A 22,775-nucleotide genomic window follows, 5' to 3' on the forward strand; every position below is an offset into this window, starting at 1 on the left:
ATATTTGACAGATTACACATGAATATTCTAACTGCAGGGGGAAAGTTAGAGCAGGCTCTTTCCTTCTAGATGAGGATAGCTTTCAAGGGGCACAAACTAAAATGATGGCTAAAACTCAAACAAGTTTATTTTAGTCCTTGAACCTCCCTAACCTAGCAGAGAGAGAAAGACAAGATCTAATCTAGAGGTGACTTAAGGGTTGGAAATCAGGAAATGGGTGTCTCCCCCCAATTTTGAAGAAGTACAATATATAAACATATTCCTGAAAGCTATACTCTCTCAGGCCAGAGGAAGAAGGGCTTTCCATCAGTAGATCTTAAAATTGTTATAGCAGTATCAACACTTTGGTTGTTTCAGATTATTCTGGAAAGACGGTCATTTATGCTCTTGACTTTTACTAGCAGTGACCAAGAAAGCTGAGAACAATCAAGGGATTGCTTATTCAGAGTTGGGGTATCCAAGAACATTAAGGGTGTTCATGCAAAAAATACTCACTCTTTTAAAAACATGTGCCTAAAACTCAGTCACACACTTTCCTTACAAACAACCTTGACATCTAAACTCAAATTATAGCATCATTAGTGGGATGTATCCATTTTCTTTCTATCGGAGATCCATAAGCTTTAACTCATTATTTGATAACCAAAGAATGACTTGTATTAAACTGTTTAGTTGAAAAGTTTTAACTCTATAATGGTCATTAACTCAGAAAACCCTTACCTGGACAATAATACAGGGCTGAGCACATGTTTGACACAACCAGTATTTGTTGAAATGTACTTTGTGAACCCAGAAGTTGCAATAGGTGGTGTTCTCAGGATACAGCCATATTAAAAACATAGGCATTATTCCTCTCTTCACTGAAATTAGAATCTACTGATAAGATATATTTAAAATATATGAAGATGCAGATAAAGGTTTCACTGTAATTATGAAAGATGCTGTGAAAGAGAAGAACAGGACATCACATAAGACAATAATAGGGAGAATTAATTTAGTTCATGGATGTATGGGACATAGCCAAGGACTTGGCTTTCAAACTCAGATCTTAAAGAGGAAAAGGAGTTTACCAAGTAAAGAGTGGACCAAATATTTCTAGGCAAGGAAACAATACACACAACATTGGGAAGGCTTGCCTCACTCAGAATGTCTTATATGAGTTTAATTGTACCATCGTTTGGGGACAGACACTAGCTAGAAGAAATAATAATGAAACTTGATTGATACACAATCAGTACAATACAGTATCATGGCAAACATTATAGGTGGTATTAAGGAGTTTGGTTTTTATTCTAAGGTGAGTGGAAAACTTTTGAAGGTTGCCATTCATTCTTTCATTCTTTTTCTGCAGGGGAGTGGTATGATCTGATTAATGATGAAATTTTTAACACTGGCTGCTACATAAAGAATAGATTGGAAGGGAGCCAGAAAAGGTTCTTTACTGAAGTACAGGCAGGAGATGAGTGTGCTTTGGTCTGGGGCATTGGCGGCAGAAATGGAAGAGAGTGGTCACACTTTAGATCTGTAAGGCAGAATTGATAGAAATTGGTTATGGGTAGAAGAAGGGCAATTCAAGGACAGAGTATAGAAAACATGTAAAATTTCTTGGACTCAAAATTTATGCTCATAAATTTTATCATCTAAAGAGTGATACCTCTACCCCTGGGGCTAATAATACATTGTATGTTAATAAAAACATAAAAAATTAAAGAGTGACACCTTTGAAAGTGACAGAGATGGCATTGGTACCTGCATTGAGAACACAGGTATGAATTGGGACCATCCTGTGCAAACTGAGAGAGAGTGGTCACTGTTCCTAGGCTGGACTTTCAGGTCCTGAGGAGTGAGCAGTGTTCATGCAACAGTGGGCTCCATGTTGCACAATTCAGTGGCTGGTTGGTTGTTAGGCTTCTTTGCACCTGCCATCTCTCTGAAACCTCTGAGTACTTTGTCTTTTTTTTTTTTTTTAAATTGATTTCCTGACATGACTTATTCTCAAAACTTCCTTTCTTTCTTTGGCTATTTTTGTTTTCTTTGAGGTTTAATTTCTTTCACCCATCCAACAAACGCTGGTATTCTTAGTTTTCCCTCTATTCCTTTTAATCAATGTTACCAGTTCTTCTTGGTACCAACTACCACCAATGCACAGATAAGCCACACATACCTCCAGGCTAGACCCCTGCTCCTCGAGCACTAGACTGTATCAATAGCTATTCAACGCCTTCGTACATGGTACTTTGCAATTTAACTTTCCACCTGCACCTCATGTAGCATGTCCAGAACCAAACTTATGGACTGCTTCCTCTAAAGCGGACCTTTTCCAGTGTTCCTCTGTCTTAGTAAATGGGGCCACCATTCATTCATTTTTCAATCAGAAATCTATTTTTTAAAAGGATTTTATTTATTTATTTATTTGGGAGAGAAAGAGAGAGAGGGAGAGAAGAGAGAGAGCACAAGTGGGGACAGAAGCAGAGAGAGAGGGAGAAGCAGACTCCCCACTGAGCAAGGAGTCCAATGTGGGGCTTGATCCCAGGACCCTAAGACCATGACCTGGGCTAAAGGTGGACAATTAACCAACTGAGCCACCCAGACCTGCAAGCCAGAAATCTAGAAATTATTCTTGACATCTCCAGCTCTCTCCCTTACGTTAGTAGAACCTTCTGGTCTACCTACCACGTATTTCTCAGCATTGTCCTCCTCTCTCCAACTTTCCTGTCAACTTCCACCTGCCATTGTCCCTCCCTGGATCTTGGCAAAACTCCCTCAGATATCTTTGTGCTGCCTTTCTCATACCTTTTCAGTTTTTCCTCTATGCTGAAAGAGGGGCCCTCTTACTAATGAGAATTGGGTTATACTACAGCCCCTGCCCCCTACCAGGCACCCACAAAAATCACCACAGTTTAAAACCTTTCAATGGAATAAGGCTTTTCAATGCTTTCAGTATAAAGACTTCCTGGGCTCCTTGAGCTCTGAACCTGACCTCTCTAGGAGCACTTTGAATTACCTGCCTACTTAATATTTGTGCTTATGTCACAATGTCACGTATTATTTCCTTAAAAGCATCCTCTCATTCCTGCCAGAGGGCTTCTGTACATGTATATCCCCCAACCTCCTACCCACACCACCAGACCCCTGCCACACACATACACACATGGCTTCACCGAATTAACTCCTGTTAATCCTTCAGATATCAGACTCACCACCATGTCCTCAGAGAAGCCTAATCTGATTTTCCAGACTGCCTCAAAAGGTTCTCATTAAATTGTGTCTCTTCCTTCCAGCAGGTAAGAGTTGTGGTTGCTTCACCATTGTCTGTCTTCCCCACTAAACTGGAAGTTCCATGAGAGGAGACATAGTGGCAATTTTTGCTTCCCATTTTTCACTTTAAGTCAAACACATGGGATAGTGTGTGGAAGATGTAAAATCACGACTCAGTAAATATTTGTTGAGTGAGGAATCACTTCTAAGCAAAAGAATTCCTGTTATACCAGGTTATTGGAGAAGTCATTCAAAAGAAATGGAATACAATGGTTTTCTCAGCATCTGATACTGAACTAAGTTTTATCTTGAGTCAATTACCTCTTCCTACTAGGTCACTAGGTTTTCCATCCATACAGTGGGGTCATGGTAGGTTTTCCCCGTTATTCCTCATTGTAAATCACTCTTAAAATACCCTGTGCACTTAATAGATCTGTTCCATAGAAACATAAATTTTTTACTACTAATTAGATGTCACCATTGATACCACAGCCTGACCATTACTACTACTGAGCTGTATTTAATTTATTCCTGCTGCAAACATAGCAGGTAATTAATGGACTGTTTGGTTGTATGCACTACCCCCATCTTGTAAACATAACTCAAACACACACTTCCCCTACAAGCACACATATACATAGAAATGCACAAACCCACTATCTTTATCACCACCACCAATTAACCAATTAACCAATTATAAAATGGAAATTAACCAATGTTAATTTCCATTTTATAATCAAGTCTTCCTCTCTAGAAGGTAGAAAATATGTATATGTACATATATATACATATATATATATTCATTCAGCACATCCATTAATGAGTAAGTATTCATACTGATTTTTCTCTTGTAATAAACACGTAGTTGAATGAATGGCATAATTTCCAAACTGCTTTGCAATGTGTATACAATGCACATTATATATTGTAGATAATTACACATGGCTTTGCATACAGACTTTCTCAAACGAAGGTTTCATGTAAATGAGTCATGGAAATGCACTTCCAAAATGGGTATGTTGATAAGGAATATGATTCTTCCTAATAGAATGGAAGTGTGCCCCAGTGGCATTGATTTAGTCTTCCTTTTTTTTTTTTTGCCTCCACACTCCCTTTAAACCCCCAGTTAAGTAGCACAGTGGCTTTTCACCCCTCTGCCTGGTTCATCTGGCCCAGTAGGGCTCCTTCTCCCAATTTGCCCACACCGAGCCATGAGCACTAAATGAAGCGAATAATTTGGTGCATTGTTGGGGGGGTGTCAGTGGGGGTGGAAAGGGGAGGGGACAGCTGACAGTGAATGGTGTCAGCTGCAGAGGCAGCAGAAAAAGCCGACATCTTAATAAAACAGCCTCAGGCAAAATCCCATTAAAGCCTTCAGAAGCTTGTTCCCCTGCAGTTGAGCAGGTAGGCGTTGAGCAGTATGAGGCAGCCCTGAGTGCTCTCAGGGAGCCCAGTTCAAAAAAAAAAAAAAAAAAATGAGTGCTTTTTTTTTTTTTTTTTTCCTTAATATAAATCATCCACCAGCCTAGCTCCTCAGAGTCATTTGCAAGGCAGAGAAAGGGAGCAAGCACAGGAGAGGAGAAAGGAGGGAGGAAGGGAAAGAGCAAGGGAGAGAAAGATGTAAAGGGAGCAAGCACAGGAGAGGAGAAAGGAGGGAGGAAGGAAAGAGCAAGGGAGAGGGAGATGTAAAGGGACGGAGTTTCTCTGCCACAGCAGGAGCGGTGAGCAGACTGCGCGCACCCATTAGCGGTGGAGTGCAGACCTCAGGCTGACCTTTGGAGAGGCGAGGGAACTGGCAGAGCTCAGGCAGAATTACAATGAGGATGGAGCATCCAAGTGGCGTGTTGCGTGGCTGGCTTCTAGGCCAGAGGGGTGATGGCACCTCCCTTGCAAGCAATACTGTTTTATGAGTAGAGCCATGGGCAGAACATTGGTGAATAGCATCAAGATTACACTTTAAAAAAATGTGGCAAAGTGTGCCACTGACTTTGCAGGAAAAGGGAAGAATGTGCATGTGCACCTCTGTCTTCCTCCAACTCACACATACAGTGTGTGCAAAACAGGTGTCAGAATAATCACCCAGAAAATATTTAGGTAGTTTATGTGGTAAACCCTCCGAGAGCTGCATTTGTAGCTGATTTGTTGATGGGAGTGAATTCAATTTTTTCAAGCTTTCGAGAAAAAGACTGAAGCATCCTTGTAACCATTCCAGGGGTTAAAGGCCTTTTCTGTTGGGAAGTTCATTGTCCCACTTAGCAAATATTTTCACATTATAACTCTAGACCATTTCCAATAAGAATAAGCATATTTTGTTGACAAGCACTGAAAATTAACCTGAACAGAAAATTTTTGAATCATGTAATTGGACCTATTTAGTGGATAAAAGCAATGTTCTTCCTAAAAATTGACCATGAAAGAAAGCATTAAGTTCACAACATTTCTAGCTCTATGAGTTTATTTCACAAGTGTAGTCTATGTGATGCCGAAAAGTTGTGTGAATTTAAAGTTATAAATTGAATCACATTTGAAGCATGTGGAGTCTTGACATTTAAATAACAGATACTGTGAGATGAATCCTTAGTAAGGTCAATAATGCACAGAGCTTTTTTTGTTACTTTGGTGAAGGTTTTGCTTGCCAGGTATCTAGGACATCTTCTGCCAAGTTCAACATACTTGTACTTCAGTTTCCAAAACTAGCTTTCCACCTTGTGGTGCCATGCTCATCAAATCTCAATTCATTGAGTAGGAAAAGTGGGAATAGTGGTAGAAGCTTTAAGAAGGAAAGATAAGCTTAAGTTAAATTTAAGTTTGTCTGATTACTTGAGCTCCGTATTTCATCATTGGGCAAATCATAAGCAGGCATAAAATACAGTTGCAAATATTTAGCTGAGTCAGCCTATCTAAGATTGTTGGTTTCCATGTGAAATTCCAGGCTGCTCTCCAGCCTAACCCTTCTCAAGACTTCTACTACCCTTCCCAGCCTGTCTTCAGCTCTAGGAAGGAGGAATACCTAATGGGATGGATCAACTCCAAGGGAATTTAAAAGCAAGGAGTTGATATTAGTTCTGCATGTTATTTTGGCTTATGTAACTCAGGAATTCTCCCTCTCCCAACACACCCTGACGTTTCTTTTGGTTTATATACTTCCCTCCTTATAGTACCAAATGAAGACCACCGGGAAATTGGCCTGAGATGGAGAGATCTAGTCCAGGCCATAGGTAAAATCTCTCCTTATCTTTACTTCCTTGGGTTTGACTTCCACTCTGTCAGACTGTGATAACCTCTAAGGTGGTGATTTGGGCGAGCCCAAGTTTGAGCGTACCACTGTATGGGTTGTTCTCAGCACACCTCAAGGGGGAGCTGCTAACATTTACGTCTAAGGCATAATGCACTGAGGTGGTCACTCAGCAGTGCGATTGTTACTCTGGATACGTTCATTGCAGCTGACAATGGCCTTTGTGGCTCACTGGGTCCAGCCAGTGTCACTGGCTCTTTTTCAGTAGGGGGTAAGGGAGAGCAGCACTATATTGATAGAAACTTTTTTTTTTTTTTTTTTTTTTTAAGAAATGTACTTTGCCTTTCATGGGCTGTGACATGGCTCTAGGAACCAGGTGAAGGATCTGGAGATTCAAAACTCTGCATTTCCAGTCTTAGCACAATTAACAATTGGTATAGGATCTGCAGACTAGGATGAACCCAAGCCCAGCAAGGCAGGAGTAGGAGGCAAAGCCCTGTGTGCGGGGAGAAAGGCTCATGAGTAGGGAGAGACCTCTAGTGTTTATACCTCAAACTACAAGTGCAACCGCAAACAGGATCTAGGAGCAGGATCCCTCACAGGGAGGCAAAGGGCAAGGAGATATTAAGGGACTTTAAGGATTTGTTTCTTAGATCTGGGAAGGCTTATGCTCCAGGTACCTTGTCAATTGTGGTTTTTGGTTCTATGAGCAATATGCTTTGCGGAAGACTCTGACCTTAGTCTTCACAAAGAATGAACCAAGGCAGGTTCCCTTCAAATCACCCAGAGCTTCCCAGTCTTCTAAATAGTGGTGCCTGGAGTTACTACATGACAAGGTCTTCAGCATCCTGTTTCTCTTTAACCAGTTTCTCAGCCAAATGAGTGAGTATGGTTATATCTTCCAAGGACCCAGAATATGAGTTTAACTACAGTGATTATGGAGTTCATAAACTGCAAGCTTTTTGATTGCTAGAGAGAAATGAATCTTTTCTTTCTATATTGAATATTCTGACACTAGGATTTGAATGACTATGTTTGTATCATATCCCCACTCCAAACCAGACTAGGCTTGGTGTTTAGAAGGAATTTCATTATTGGCCCCAGTAAATTGCATGCCCACTGTGCCCTGGGGTTAGAGGAAGGAATGGGGTGTTGTGGTTCACAGCCCCTCTGGAACTACCTGGTTCAAATGGGAGAGTGTTAATTTCCCCAAATAAGCATAATGTTATCCAAGGATGTCATGGTATTAAGTGTTCACTATAACCACTAAAACCCCCAGTTTTTCTCTAGGATCATCTTTTTCTTCCACATGAACAGTATATTTTGCATAAGTTTGCCTATTCAATAATAATGATAGCCAACATCTTACATAGTCTTGACTATAAGCCAAAATTTTCTCTCTCTCTCTATCCCTTTTTCCTCTCTCTCTGTCACTCTCTCATCTAAACTACAGCAATCCTATGAGGTAATGTGTTGGATGCTATAAAATGTGGCCCAGATCTCCTTTCAAGGAAGTACTTGCTACCCAGGCTTAGAGGGGAGCAGGAGACAGAGTCTTCAGCAGTCAGCTCCTACAGAAATTGCCTCAGCTGTAGATAACTACCTCGTACAAAATCATGCTCTTTCCAAGCCAGCTCACATCTAATGACTGATTCATACCTGCATGAAAAGTCCTGGTCAAATCCGTCCAACTCTGGACACTACTGAAAGACTGTTGTAGCTCCAGAGCTCTCCTGGCGATTGTCAAAATCTGTTCTTAGATCAGCATTAAGCAACTTCTCTCTCTGCCTGTTTCTGCTGTCTCCGCACCCTTTCACAGGTGTGGATTCCAGATGCCTTCCTAACATACATCTCCTGCATGGTAAATCCTTCTCTAAGTCTGTTTCCTAGGGAAGCAACCTGTGCTATATAAGCGCTTTTATTATTCCTAGTTCGGACATGAGGAAATAGGGATGCAGAGAAGGAAAGCTCTTTGCCTCTAATCACAAACCTAGGAAGTAGCAGGGCTGGTAGTGTGACTTAAGACCTTGTGCCCATAACCACCATGCTCTACTGTGGGAAGATGCTTGGATCGCTAGACTCTGGTTCACCACAGGAATCCATACCTGGCTGCCTGGGGTGTAACCAAGATCCAAGCACAGATACCTGGTCATTTAGGATAAAGTTTTTATTGCTAGTCTTTTTATGCCAATAAGGAGCCACAGAGAATATATAAGCCACAGGAGCTCTTTCTACTTCATAAGTGTATAGCAAGTTTGCTACTAAACAAAGACATAAATATGAAAGTTTGGGAATTACCCTGCCACTTGAGTTGAAGAGAATTTAAGGTAATCCTTCTAATGACATCATTTTCATTATCTTGTATTTAAATACATCTTTGTGAAATTATAATCAATAAACAAGTAATTACATATGGTCTGGAGCCGATTTTTTTTCTACATGGCAACACTATGTCCCTTACAAATGAGAGTCATCCAAATGAACATCACTTTCCCATATGATTGTAGCATCACTAAAGTGCCAGGGATTTCCAGGCACCTCTGTGTCATAATCTTGGTCTTCCCTCTAAGTTGTATATATATGTGATCTTTGGCAGCCAATCTATATTCTCTGTCCAGTTTCCTAAATAGTAAAATGTAGTGTTATTATAATTATGCCTTTGGCTGTGTGCCAGGATTATATACAGATATTTATATTTGTATGTTACTTAGCATGGTGCCTGAGCAGTGCTTAGTATTATAGCAGCTATGTTTTCTTTTCCTCTACCTCCTTCTTTTCTTCTCCTCCTTCTCTTCTTTTTCTATTTGGGTCAGTTTTAAAAACAGACAAACAAGCAAACAACTTCTGGAATCTTAAAGGACAATCGTCTCTTGCCATTTAATGTTTATGTTGGAGATGCTTTACAAAATGGCCCCGTGGCCCTAAAAACTTGTGTGGTCTTTTAAGGGCACATATTGTATCATGAAGTTTTGGCCAAAAAGTTTCCTAGAACATTCTATTCCCTGGAGTCTTTTGCAAAATGAATACTTTTAATAGCAAAATAGGTAAGATTAATAATATATGATTTTATTTTAAAAAGAACTACACAAAGGTGCCTGGGTGGCTCAGTTGGTTAAGCATCTGCCTTTAGCTCAAGTCATGATCCCAGGGTTCTGGGATCAAGCCCCACACTGGGATCCCTGCTCAGCAGGAAGCCTGTTTCTCCTTCTCTCTACATCCCTCTCCCTACTTATTCTTTCTCTCTCTCTGTCTTTCAAATAAATAAATAAATAAAATCTTTTTTTTTTTTTTAAAGAACTACACAATCAGAAAATAATAAAAATATGGGACCATGGACCATATTTTACAAAATGTTAGCAAAATATTCTCCTTTTCCAATCATGTCATTTAGATTACTTCTGAAATCTGATAAATAAATGTCTAGTTATTGTATCTGTGAATCAAAACGATTAGAGTGAGAATCCATTTAAGATTTCTGTATAGGAGATTCTGTTTTGGTATATTCTGGAAGGATTTTTCTCGTTTTCATAATTTAAGAGGATAATGGAACTTCTACAGAACCTGCCTGAAATGTCTTTGACTTTTCTTCCCCTTGACCCTAGTACAACCTGTCATTACATATAGTTATTTTGAATAACAGTGTAGGTCAGAAATTGAGAGACTTTTCTTCAACATGACCTATCAATGCTAAGAAGAATGAGAAATTGCTCTAGCCCACCCAATACTCAGGTTGTCATATAGAATATGTACTTTAGGATATGGTATATGTACTCTACAAACAAAGTGCCCCATGCACTTCCAAAGAGAGACATTTTCAGTTTTTAAAATTAAAATTAAAATTTTAGTTTTTAGTTTTAGTGATGTTGGTGGGAGAGAAGTTAAAGCAGATGCAGTGAGCCCAGGACATTTCAGTTTTGAATTTGTCTCTGGGAGAAGACATATCTTGTGAAACGTAGATGTCGCTTGTGCGGGAAGTATCTGACCTGGAGATAAAAACGTGTTACACTTTCCCCAAATTTTAATCACTCTTGCTGGTCAGTTCTTTAGGAAAGATAAAATGCATTTTTTTAAAAAGACTTTATTTATTTATTTGACAGAGAGAGACATAGAGAGAGAGGGAACACGAGCAGCGGGAGTGGGAGAGGGAGAAGCAGGTTTCCCGTGAGCAGGGAGCTCAATCCCAGGACCCTGGGATCAGGACCTAAGCCGAAAGCAGGCACTTAACAGCTGAGCCACACAGGTGCCCCGAAACACAATTTTATTTGGCATTCTAAAACAAACTGTATATGTGTATATATGTATTTACATATACATACTCCTCTGTGAGCACATATAGAGATACATACAGACATATGTATGTTGTATATAATACATAAGCTGAAGACAACCAAAGTACTATTTTCTTTTTTCATTGAAATTTCTTTTTTTTTAATTGTGAATTATTGTTTTTACCCTTTGCCCAATATTCTGTATGTTTATTGATTTGCTGGAATTGTTTATACACTCTGTATACTGATTCCTTGGCCAATATCTCTTTCTTTCTGTGACTTGTTTTTGTTTTATTTTGCTTTGGTTAGAGTGTCTCCTAGTGTATGAATGTTTCTGATTATAACATGATCAAATTTAACACTTTTTTCTTCATGGTTTGTGCTTCGGCGCCTTGGTTAAGAAATACTTTCCTATCATAGGGTCATAACATTCTCCTCCATTTTGTTCTGATTACTATGCAGTTTTGCTTTGATTACTATGCAGTTTTGCTTGTTTGTACTTAAGCATTTAATCCACTTGATCTTTATCTCTGGGGAATCCAATATTATTTGGACTTACTACTATTCCATATACAGTCGATTTTCCCAGTACCATTTATTGAAAAGTACATAGAGCCTATTGATTTGCAATATGACTTGCATCATACAACAATTTTTCACACATCTTCAAGTTTGTAGGTTGCTACCATTTAAATTCCGTTCCATAATGAAAACTTAGATTCTGGTGCTTTATCTGTGGTTTAATTTTATAATTGAACAATAATAACCAGAATTTACTTTACAATAAGTATGTGAAGTGTTTACCACAGAGCAAAGTGTTATGCATTGAGCACTTATTTCTTACCTATATTTCTGACTGCACCATTTTTTTTAATGCAAAATAGATTTTTTCTTTCTTTTTTTTTTTTAAAGATTTTATTTATTTATTTGTCAGAGAGAGAGAGGGAGAGAGAGCGAGCACAGGCAGACAGAATGGCAGGCAGAGGCAGAGGGAGAAGCAGGCTCCCTGCAGAGCAAGGAGCCCGATGTGGGACTCGATCCCAGGACGCTGGGATCATGACCTGAGCCGAAGGCAGCTGCTTAACCAACTGAGCCACCCAGGCGTCCCAGATTTTTTCTTTCTTAAAATACTTCCATAATTGCTTCAAATTGCTTTAGTGGTTTTTGTATTGGAATTGCACCTTTACTGGAGGGTCTAGTTGTCTTTCTAATCCCACAGTGAAGAATATTTAAAATTTTACTAGACTTTTAGGGTTCGCACAATGACTTTGTCACTTACTATTACTTGCTTGACTTTGAACAACATACTCAGGTATCTGTTTCCTCACTGTCAGATTGGATTGGAGTAAAACGTATTTTATAGCTTTAGTGTGGTAAGAAAAGGAGTAAGTTTAATTGTAAATAGTTTACAACAGGGCATGGAAAATTTTGATTACTACATTTCAGCTTTTGTGAAATTAATATTTTTTCTTATTATCAGATCTTATCAGTATCTTCCAACTTCCTGTACATTCTACCTATTGATAGATCTTGTGAATTCTTGTCTCTGAAATTGCCTGACTTCTCTAAAGTTTGTAGCACTTGAGTCATCTTTGAATTCTGACTTGCATTGTTTTTTTGGAGGGGAGGTGGAGGTAGATAGTGTTTCTATAACCCTCCCATCATTTTTTAGCACATTTTGGTCATATTTTTAAAATTTCATCATATATATACATATATACATATACTATAATATAATATACTATAATAATTATATATATACATATGTGTATGTATATATGTATATATATATATGTATATATAATTATTATAGTATCCTCTTTTCCCAGAGTCTTCATTTCTTTTAACTTCTGTTCTCCTGCCCGTCCTGAGACTCTCCTTTTTTATTTTGTAGGGATGGAATCTCATGTTCCTAGAACCCATGTCATCCTTTTTCTTCCTTTACTCTCTCATTTTTCTGGAATATATTTTCAAGTAATGACTTAAGAACAAATGCATAGAAGGCAAAAGAGCTAAGGCTGTGTGGATCCACAAATGTCTTATTCCCTTTCCTCTCCCTTGAGAAATAGTTGTAACAAAGAGGACACATTAACTCATTCCGTCGTAACAAGCAATGTCAATGAGTGTCCTAGAACAACACAGGTTTATTTTCACTGATGCTACGTGTCTATCATGGCTGTATTTGCTGGTGTCACTCAGGACAAGATTTTTGGAGCTGTCACCAAAAACATAACTAACTTGGCCAGTTGTTATGTTTATGGGGAAAAAGGAAGTCACTAGATGTCCTCACCAGAAATTAAATGTGTGGTAGTAACTGCTTTTTCTTCTGTTAACAACACACTGGCCTGAACTGGTTACATCCTCCATCCCACTAAAGGGGAGCCAGAGAGTGAAATTCCAACATGTTCTTAGAAAACAGAAAGTCTGAAGTATCTCTTGGTTGGCATTAATCGCCTTCAGAATAATTTGGCTCATTTTCTTTTGCTCTTTCTATGAGTTAAATAGGCTTTTTGGGTTGAGTCTCTATCTCTGTGTCTTTTATCTCTCTGTTTATGTATTTGTTTAGGTTCTACACTTATATATAAACTCCTTACTTGGCCCCTGAAAGGCTAATAGTTATTTTACCTATCCAAAACAAAATTCACGATTTCCATCAGCAAAATTTCTCTTAAAATTTTTCCCACTACCAACAGTGGCATCAATTTTACTTCATTGCTTAATTTGTAAAATAATGTTTATTCATTCTTATTGTCTCTCTTTTCCTCACATCCCACATCTGATCCAAGTTATCTCTACAGTTAAAATGTCTCTATCACTTATCCAATTATATCATACTAATCTCCTTGCTAACATACTAGTACTAGTCACTATAATTTTCACCAAGATCACTGCAATAGGCTCCTAATTGGTTTCAACACTTCAGCTCTTCCTCACCCACTGTCAACTCTACATACACAGGCATCATGAGATATAAACCAGGCCATCGGTCTTCCATGTTCAGGACATTCCAGTGGTTTCTCATCACATGAGTAAGAAGTCACAAAGCCCTTCCAGAAACTTAAACAGCCCTTGCCTTTCTGTCTGTTATTCTCTTCTTAGTTCATTCTGTTCTAGTCACACTGATGTTCTCGTTGCTTTAGCCATATCATACTTCTTCTTTTCTTGGGGATTTTGAATATGGTTATGGCTTGAAAACCATTTTCCCCAGACTTCACATGCCTTATTACTTTCCTGCATTCCACTTTCTTTATATATGTTAGTGCATCAAAAGACCTTCTTTGACTATGCTTTATCGTTTTCCATTTGCTTTATGTCCTTTCCCTACGTTGGTTTCCTTCATAATATGTATTACTTCTTGACATTATATTGTACATAAATCATCCATTTTTCTGTTTGCAAATTGAATTTTAAGGTCCATGTGGACATTGTTATGGTTTGTGTAGTTCGCTGTATTATCCCCACCACACAGAGTAAGTGCCCAGTAAATATTGAATAACTAGATGAATGTGTAAATGAAATGTGGGAGATTCCTTTAACTATATTCCAATCTTCAATTAGAAATTTTTAACTTTGTTTTTTAAAATTTCCCTTGGTTTCTTTTTGTGTTCTGATGATGTATTTTACATGGTACACTGTTGTACATTTATTAAGGGAATATGTTCCTAATCATCTTTTAGGATGATAATTGAAAAATTTTTAACATTACAATTGGAATTATTTTTGTTTGTTTAGTTTTTCTTTTCTTAATTACTTGTTTTTCATCAAAATGTGAACGTCTGATAAGTCTTGATTTTTCTTGAACGTCTGATAAGTCTTGATTGTTTATTTAATTGCTCACTCATTATTTCCTCTATTCAGGACTCCTATTAAGTTAGGTAGGATTTTCTTAGGATGGCCATAGAAACCAAAGCAAGAAATAAAGTCAGAATATTTCCACACAATAAGGGACTCAGAGTAATTCTAAAAGCCAACACAAGAATAAGTTTGATCTTCTCCTTGTCCTCTAATTTCCAGTAATGAGTGTCAGGTAGAAGAGGTGAGGAGACATATTTTCACTTAATATATTTTGATGATCATACTGAGAGCTCTAACTGTATACAAAGGAGTTACCAGGCCTGCAGGTGCATTGTGAAAGGTACCCATTTAAAACATGTACTTCTTAGTTTTGACCAATGTAGACACTCTGTAAGTATCACTGCAATCAATACTGTGTTATATAATAAATAAAGTATTTCCATCACTTTCAAAAGTTCCCCCCCTCTTTGCAAGCAGTTCCCGACTTCTGGTCCCAGGTAATCAGAGTTTGTCTTTCTGTCATTAGGGATTCATTTTTATTCTTTTTTTAATCTATGAGCATGTCAGATGTTTTTTATATTTAGGCCTTAATTATTCTCTCACAGTCTTCTCTAATTGTTAGTCTAGAAGTATTGCAGAATTTGTTTTTGTAAATCTATTCCTAAATATTTTAAGCTTTTTGATGTCATTGGAAATATTTTTATTTCATTTTACAATTACATATTCCTAATATAATACAAATATAATTGATTTTTAAACATTGACCTTGCATTGTGTGCCTGTTGCTAAATTCACCCATTAAATCAAATAGATTTTTGGAGAGTCCTTAGAATTTATACATACGCGTTCTGCAAAAAAAAAAAAAAAAAAGACATTTTTATTACTTACTTTCCAATATATGTGCCTCTTATTTATTTTTATTTCTTTATTGCACTGCCTAGGAACTCCAGTAGAATATTTAGTATGAGTGGTAAGAAGGGATAGACTTGCCTTTGTTTTCCAATCTTGGTGGGGGTTATCATATTGATTTTCACCATTTGGCCAATCTGTAGGTTTTTTGTAAACACTGTTTAACAGATTAAGGAAGTCCCCTCAAAATGCTAGCATCCTGACAGTTTTCCTCAACAATTGATGTTAAATCTTATCAAATTCTTATTCTGTATCCATTGAGATAATCATATGGTTTTGCTCTTTTAGTTTGTTATTATGTTTAATTAAATTTTTTATTTTTGAATTTTAATATGACCTTGCAGTCCTGTGGTAAAGAGCTCATGTTTATGTGTATAATTCTTTGTGCATATTACTGGATTAGATTTCTTAATATTGAGGCTGTTTATGTATATTGCATATATTCTTTTCTTTAATGGCTTTGTGTTTTCTCCTTTTCTCCAACAATGGCTGTGTTGGTTTTCATTATTTGTGTCTTTCAAGAAATAGTTCCATTTTATTGAAGTTGATGAATACAGTTTTATATTTATTTATTAAATTTTTAATAAATTTTTTATTTAATTGAGAGAGTGCAAGAGAGAGCATGAGTGAGGAAGTGGGAGAGGCAGAGAGGGAGAAGCAGACTCCCCAATGAGCAGAGAGCCCAATTCAGAGCTCCATCTCATGACACTCTGTAGAACCTGAGCTGAAGGCAGACAGCCAACTGAGCCACACAGGTGCCCCTCTTTGTTATATTTTTCATCACAAAATAAAAAACACAGGCTCAGAAAAATACATCAAGTAAAAATATGATCTTTTTTTAATGTTTCAAATTTTTATTTAAATTTTAGTTAACATATAGTGTAATACTAGTTTTAAGAGTAGAAAAAATAAAAATATGATCTGATGAATTATTCTAAAGTAAACATCTTATCATTATCACCAGATAAATAATAATAAAACTTGGTAATCCACCCAGAAGACCAGGTCTCATGTCTCATCCCAGTCTTCTCCTGTAGGTAGCCGTTATTCTAATTTACATAGTGTTTATTGAGAATTTTTTTAAAAAGCTTATCATTCAGATGTATCTCCCCATGTACTTATAATCTTGCTCATTTCTTTTTAAATTTGATGTCTCTTAATTCTCTTTTAATTCTAGGTTTCTTATCTAGTCCTTCCTTTTACTTGTTGAAAAACCCATGCCATTTGTGCTGAGTGTTTCCCACAACCTGGACTTTGCTGATTATACACCCATAGTACAGTTCAGCATGTTTCTATGTCTCTGCATTTTTAATAAATTGTCTATGAGATTTAGAAACTGGATCACACTCAGCTTCATTGTTTTGGCACAACTATCAATGGTATTTACCAAAAATATAGGAGTGATATGGGATCTGGTTTTCTTTCTTTTTATGATGTTAGCAACACTGATGCCTGGTGCCTGTATCTATTCATTAGAGATTAAAAATGATGATATTCTAGTTATATCATTTGTTTTTCCTTCGTTAGTGGGAATATTTTACCAATACTTCTCCTCAGCTACTATGTGATTATCCTGTGTTCTAGGAAATGGAAAATCAACACTTGGTTATTTCCCTTTATTTTCTAGATTTTAAGAGAACAAACCAGTTCTTTATTGTCTTCCAAGGGTGGCTGATATTTAAAATATTATTATGAGCATGGATTAAACATTTTAATGGTTCCTAATCCATTGTAATTTTTGTGATTATCACAATAAACTCAAAATTCCCATATGCGGTTGGTGGGAGCATTTTCAGGACAGTCCTTGAGTTCTCTAAGAGTCACCAATAGTGTCCTTATTATCTGGTAGAATAAAATGTTCCAGGCTTAATATATACATTTCTTTCTCACCCCAGAAATCAACGTTTTCTCTAAGAAGCCCTTTTAATTCACTTTGATACTTCCAATCCAAGTTCAGGAGAATGGATCGTTTTTTCCAACCTCTTCTGTACATCTCCCCTCTCCCCTTTTTTTCCCTATTCCATCTTTATCTTCTTTCTTCCACACTAAAAATCTTGGTTCTCAAAGATAAGGTGATGTTGGGTTAGAAGGAATATTCTAATTACTAATAATTACTTTTTTATTTTACCTCATATGAACAGCTATCTCAGAATAACAAATATCATACTACAATCAATATGGTTACTGAAAACATTATTTTATTTATTTATTTTATTTTATTTTTTATAAACGTATAATATATTTTTATCCCCAAGGGTACAGGTCTGTGAATCTCCAGGTTTACACACTTCACAGCACTCACCATAGCACATACCCTCCCCAATGTCCATAACCCCACCCCCCCTTTCCCAACCCCCCTCCCCCCTTCGACCCTCAGTTTGTTTTGTGAGATTAAGAGTCACTTATGGTTTGTCTCCCTCCCAATCCCATCTTGTTTCATTTACTCTTCTCCTACCCCCTTAACCCCCCATGTTGCATCTCCTCTCCCTCATATCAGGGAGGTCATATGATAGTTGTCTTTCTCCGATTGACTTATTTCGCTAAGCATGATACCCTCTAGTTCCATCCACGTCATCGCAAATGGCAAGATTTCATTTCTTTTGATGGCTGTATAGTATTCCATTGTGTATATATACCACATCTTCTTTATCCATTCACCTGTTGATGGACATCTAGGTTCTTTCTGTAGTTTGGCTATTGTAGACATTGCTGCTATAAACATTCGGGTGCACGTGCCCCTTCGGATCACTACGTTTGCATCTTTAGGGTAAATACCCAGCAGTTCAATTGCTGGGTCATAAGGTAGTTCTATTTTCAACATTTTGAGGAACCTCCATGCTGTTTTTCAGAGTGGTTGCACCAGCTTGCATTCCCACCAACAGTGTAGGAGGGTTCCCTTTTCTCCACATCCTCGCTAGCATCTGTCATTTCCTGACTTGTTAATTTTAGCCATTCTGACTGGTGTGAGGTGATATCTCATTGTGGTTTTGATTTGTATTTCCCTGATGCCGAGTGATGTGGAGCACTTTTTCATGTGTCTGTTGGCCATCTGGATGTCTTCTTTGCAGAAATGTCTGTTCATGTCTTCTGCCCATTTCTTGATTGGATTATTTGTTCTTTGGGTGTTGAGTTTGCTAAGTTCTTTATAGATTTTGGACACTAGGCCTTTATCTGATATGTCGTTTGCAAATATCTTCTCCCATTCTGTCAGTTGTCTTTTGGTTTTGTTAACTGTTTCCTTTGCTGTGCAAAAGCTTTTGATCTTGATAAAATCCCAATAATTCATTTTTGCCCTTGCTTCCCTTGCCTTTGGCGATGTTCCTAGCAAGATGTTGCTGCAGCTGAGGTCGAAGAGGTTGCTGCCTGTGTTCTCCTCAAGGATTTTGATGGATTCCTTTCTCACATTGAGGTCCTTCATCCATTTTGAGTCTATTTTCGTGTGTGGTGTAAGGAAATGATCCAATTTCATTTTTATGCATGTGGCTGTCCAATTTTCCCAACACCATTTATTGAAGAGGCTGTCTTTTTTCCATTGGACATTCTTTCCTGCTTTGTCAAAGATTAGTTGACCATAGAGTTGGGGGTCTATTTCTGGGCTCTCTATTCTGTTCCATTGATCTATGTCTGTTTTTGTGCCAGTACCATGCTGTCTTGATGATGACAGCTTTGTAATAGAGCTTGAAGTCCGGAATTGTGATGCCACCAACTTTGGCTTTCTTTTTCAATATTGCTTTGGCTATTTGAGGTCTTTTCTGGTTCCATATAAATTTTAGGATTATTTGTTCCATTTCTTTGAAAAAAATGGATGGTACTTTGATAGGAATTGCATTAAATGTGTAGATTGCTTTAGGTAGCATAGACATTTTCACAATATTTATTCTTCCAATCCAGGAGCATGGAACATTACTTTTTTAGTATATGTCTTTCCTAATTTTTTTTTAGCTGTACTATATCTGAACTATCAAAGCCTACAGTCATTGTAGTGTATACTGTTATCCTTTTAGGTCTTACGTTGCTCTCTTCTACAGGTAACAACTATAGATTTAGTTCTCATGACCAGTCTTCCTTTGACATCTGTCTAGTCATTGTTGATGTCTGAAATTCTTTCTCTAATAAATTCATCTGGAATCATGTGAATAATATTCTCTGAGTTCTTGCAATACTGAGAGTAGTTTTTGCCACCATTTTACTTAAAAATCTGCTTTACTAGGTACAAAATCCTTCCTTCATGTTTTATTTTCTCAAATACTTTAAAGTTATATATTTTCTGCTGAGATAGAACATTGTTGTTAAAAGTTTAATGATACTTTATTTTTCTTTCGTATTAGTCATGTGCTCTTTTTATCTAAATAAACAAAGAACTTTTTTTTTTTTTTTTTTGTCTGTTTGTTTAAGAATACTTCTAGGAGATATCTACTGTTGTTTGTTCTGAGTCAGTATTACCAGGTCTACAATCTGGTCTTTCAATATGTAGTTTAAAATATTTTATTAATTCAGAGAAATAGTTTTGTAGTGTTTGTTTTATTTTATTGCTTTGATTTTCTTCTTCAAACATATATTTTATCTTTTTTTTTAACCTATACTCAGTACTGTCACTTTCTCTTAAACTCTGTTTACCATGTATCTTTTTTTATTTGTTTTTGAATTTATTTCCATTCACCTCCTATTTCCCTTACGTGTTATCTGTTATATTTATTAGCTTATGTGTTCTTTACAGTTTATTCTTAATTTCTGAGGTGACTTTTTTTTTTAAGGCTTTTATGTAATTGAGAGAAAGAGAGAGAGAGAACATGAGCAGGGGAAGGGACAGAGGGAGAAGCAGACTCCCTGCTGAGCAGGGAGCCCAATGTGGGGCTGAATCTCAGGGTCCTGAGATCATGACCTGAGTCCAAGACAGATGCTTAACTGACTGAGCCACCCAGGTGCCCCTGAAATGACTCTTTGACTCTTATCCTAGTTCTATGTTATTTTTAAATTTTCCTGATTCCAATCCATGTCATTCTTTAATAATTATTACCATTTTTTCCTTCTCTTTTAACTTGTGTTGAATTTATCCTCTTATAAGCAAGTCTTTCTGGTGTAATGTTGTTGTCTACAGGACTGTTCTGCTGCTTTCTCTTCTTTTATTTAAGAATGAATATGCATGGAATTTGATCTCAATCAGTTTCTGTTGCTCATTTTTAGATGGCATTGGTTTTACTGGGTTTTTAACAGAGGCACAGGGTAGGAAAACTTTTCCAATGTCCCAGAACTCCATCTTCCATTGATTATTTCCTGACTCTTCCTCTCTACCACTTTGATCGTGACCTTGCCCTTCCCTCTCTCTTTCATTTTCAGTTCCACTTCTAGAAGTTCCTCCTCACTGTGGGGCTCAGTTCTAGAAGAGCCCTGGTTAGTGAGTTTGGAGAGTTCATAGGGGCTAGACCTTTCCAGTCCCATTTGTTCTTCTCACAAAAGACACTTTACACTCCCCCTTGTAGAAGAGATCAAATCCTACCTAGTTCTGGCTGCTATTCTCTAGATGGCTGGCATATTTTCTAATCAATACCTGCCGACTATTTTGTGGTTCTCTTATTTTCAAGTCCAAGAATTGTTGCCCCATTACTTCCTTCTTCATGTACAGAGATGCCATATTATGTGGCTGATGGTGATTTTCCCTCACCATTTTAACTTTGCTTTAAGTATTATCCTGTGCTTTAGCCTTTTCTATCTGTTTTGTCAGTTTTCTGTGTGGATTTGGAGGGACTAAAAAATGGTGCTGCCACACTACCATCTTTCCAGAATCTCTTTTTAAAAAATAAACAAATTCTATTCCCTCTGATTTTAACACTCTTCCACTTCCAACCCCCCTAAAAATCTTCCTCTGGTACACTGTAGGATAGAATTAGACTTTGTGTCATTCATGCCTAATTATCATTACACTTTTCTACATTCCTTACTTCATTATAAAACATCAACGTGAGGAATATCTGCATAATGGATGACCAAGAAGATACTGGCACAATTGAGATTCAGGTAGATTTCCTACATCTCCAAGAATTCCAACTAAAGTAAGACATCTCCTTTTCTGGTCCCAAAGTAAACACTCTCTGATCTTGTTGATTTCACCCACCAGGTCTTCTAAATTCACTGACTAACACATGTTAGACCAACCAAATAAACATAATTATCTGTTTCTTTCAATTCAGTGTTCTTTTCCTCCCCATCAGTTTTATGGGGTGTTCGAAAGGTATGCAGAGAGAATAAGTGTTATTGTACAAATCACCATCCTGCCACCTTACATTGAAAGCATCTAGTTTGTTTTTTGTATTTTGTAAAAATATTTTTGGTCACACATGAATATATGAGTAATAATATGCTTATAATTTACTGAACTAATAATTCAGAAGTTTTTTTTCAAGTGTAGTGAATAATTTTAACATGACGTTTTACATATTTTTACAGAACTCATTATTTAACTGATGACCAATTTGGCAGATCCAGAACTTGCTTATACAACAAAGATGCCCTCCATGTTCGTATCATTTCCTCCTTCTGCTCTTGGACTTAGTTTATGTCATGTTTTTTGTCTCCATTATTGTTTATGGTAGATTGTGAGATAAACTCGTGTGATCCAAATATAATTATAAATTTTTAGAAAATCACAGTTGGACAGAGCATGAGAACTAATCTAAACTGTGATTTTCTTTAAAAAAAAAAAAAAGGAAACTGATGAATAGAAAAAGAAAGTAACTTGCTCAGGTCCACTTCCTGTTGCTAGTCAAGCAGAGAGAAAAAACAGACTCTCATTCTTTCTTTTAGCCCACAGCACACTACAGTCTCCATTTCCTTATATGAACATGTGCAATATGGTCTGTGGAGTTTTGTATCTTCTCCAGAACGAAAATTCCATGCACCAACATTTCTTAACATTGTTCTCACATATTTGATTTTATGTGATTACATACATAGACCATTAGTTTCTTTTAGTTGCATCATTTGTATTTTTTATGCTCTGTTAACAGGGCTAATATTATTTCATTGGATTTACCTTTAATTTTTCTCAAATATTAAATACTGCCTATGTTACATGTTGGTCTCAGGGTGTAAAAAGAAGTACAGCTTATAAATAGTGTGCTTTTCATAGAAAACATTGTGTTAATGGTACATCTTCTGAAATTAAAAAATAAGGAAATATTTTTGTTAGAAAATGTGGCAGATTAGAGAATTGGGGGATTCTCCTGTAGGCCACATATAAACAAGTAGAAATGTGTTGCATAATCTTTCTCCCACTTCACTTCCTCCCTGTTGTCTTTGACTCAAATTCCTTT

Source organism: Enhydra lutris, unplaced genomic scaffold, assembly GCF_002288905.1.
Source record: "Enhydra lutris kenyoni isolate GAN:26980312 unplaced genomic scaffold, ASM228890v2 scaffoldscaffold28, whole genome shotgun sequence".
Classification (NCBI taxonomy): Eukaryota; Metazoa; Chordata; class Mammalia; order Carnivora; family Mustelidae; genus Enhydra; species Enhydra lutris.